At 33.7% G+C, this 2,015-nt stretch overlaps 1 non-coding gene across 1 annotated transcript; it reads right to left on the bottom strand.

Moving 5' to 3' along the window:
• Positions 1 to 1,454: 1,454 nt before the first annotated feature.
• Positions 1,455 to 1,562, bottom strand: LOC121225924 (small nucleolar RNA R71). The gene has a single exon (XR_005923831.1). It is a non-coding gene; the product is annotated as a small nucleolar RNA R71 (small nucleolar RNA).
• Positions 1,563 to 2,015: the final 453 nt, after the last annotated feature.

Below are 2,015 nucleotides of genomic sequence, written 5' to 3'. Positions count from 1 at the left end.
GTAAGATGTTTGATTAAGTAAAACCATGACTAAGTTATTCTTGCATTACAACTATAAGGTAACTAATGAATTAATTATTTAAATGGATTGAAATTGTAATTAATTGACACGATACTTAATCAGTGCATGTTTAATCATTTAAGGTAGCTAAGGGTTAAATTAGCAATGATATCTGATGATACATTATCCTCGCGTAACTTGCAAGATTGTTGTGATTAAACTGTTTCAAGGTAGGAATACATTGTTACCTCACGTAATCTTTTACGTGCTTATGAGATTGAATTAATTGTTTGAATTGGCATAGAGATATGTATAAGAGATTATTTGAATTTCATAAGTATGTTGTGCATTAACACAATTGCTTATTAAAATTTGTTTAATCGATTGAATTGACATAGAGATATAGTCAAGAGATAAATGAATTTTGATAGGTGAGTATGTTTATAAGTTAGAAAATTACCAAGTTGCCGTGAATTAAATTTGTAACAACATGAACTTGAGTTTAGTGATTCTAAGTTAAGAAATGTAATTAATCTAACACAATTATGTCATCCTGATTAAAATCATCTTTTGAAATCGTGCATTGGAACTATTATTTTCTTTTTACTTATTTTACTTAGTTAAAATTTTAGTTTTTAATCACCTCCTCAAATTTTCTTCACCAAAGTGTTTTTAATTGCATTCATAAATAATTCTTTTCACAGTCTTTGTGGGTACGATAACTCGACATTTACTTGTCACTTTGTTACTTGTTACGATTATGTACACTTGCGCATTTCCGTTGTTCTAAGTTTTTGGCGTTGTTACCGAGGACTGTTTTAAAAAGTCATTTGTGAATTTGTGAATTTTTCATTTTGGTTTATTTTTCTGTTCAATTCTAACTTAATTAATTTTTTCTCTGTTGTTTCAGGTGTTTATGAGTATTGATCGAATCATCGATTTACTCCCCGTAGACCCTGAGATTGAAAGAACTTTTCGATAACGAAGGAGAGAAGCAAGTTAGAGAAGGACCAAAAAGATGAACTTTGAAAATCTGAATCAAGGAAACAGAGCAAACCTTGCTCAAAATCCTATCCTTATTGCTGCTGATAAGGATAGAGCTCTAAGACAATATGCCGTGCCATTGTTTCATGATCTTAATTCGGGTATTAGGAGACCTGAAATCGAGGCACAAAAATTTGAGCTGAAGCCAGTTATGTTCCAGATACTTTAGATAGTTCAGTGGAATGCCTACCGAAGATCCTCATGTTCACTTAAGACTGTTTATGGAGGTGAACAATTCTTTCAAGTTAGCTGGAGTACCTAAAGATGTGCTACGATTAAAGCTATTCCCATATTCACTAAGGGACAGAGCTCAAGCCTGCTTGAACTCATTATCACCAAATTACGTTTCAACATGGCAAGAGTTAGCAGAAAGATTCCTCATAAAGTATTTCCCACCTAGCAAGAATCCAAAGTTGAGGAATTGAGATCTCTGCTTTCCAACAAATTGATGACGAGTCCTTGTATGAGGCATGGAAAAGGTACAAAGAATTATTACGAAAATACCCTCATCATGGAATCCCTTATTGCATCCAACTTGAGACATTTTATAATGGTCTCAATGCTCACACGAGGATGGTAGTAAACGCTTTTACTAACACTACTCTCCTTTCTAGGTCTTATAATTAGGCTTATGAAATCATTGAGAGGATTGCTAGCAACAATTATCAATGGCCAACCAATTGAGTAGCGTCAGGAAGATTAGTCACTGGAGTACATGAACTAGACGCTCTCACTTCACTCGCGTCTCAGGTATCTTCGATTTTTTCAATGCGTAAAAATTTTACCAATAATAGGTTTAATAGTTTTGCAACTCAGCCACCAAACCAATTTGAAAATATAGCCTGTGTCTATTGTGAGGAAGGACATTTGTTCAAAGAATGTCCATCGACCCTAGAATTTGTGTATTACATGGGTAATTAGAACCAAAACCGAGGAAGGCAAGGACTGTAATCCAATTTCTATGAAACATC

Source organism: Gossypium hirsutum, chromosome A03 (genome assembly GCF_007990345.1).
Source record: "Gossypium hirsutum isolate 1008001.06 chromosome A03, Gossypium_hirsutum_v2.1, whole genome shotgun sequence".
Taxonomy (NCBI): domain Eukaryota; kingdom Viridiplantae; phylum Streptophyta; class Magnoliopsida; order Malvales; family Malvaceae; genus Gossypium; species Gossypium hirsutum.
This window is presented reverse-complemented; position numbering and strand designations above follow the sequence as displayed.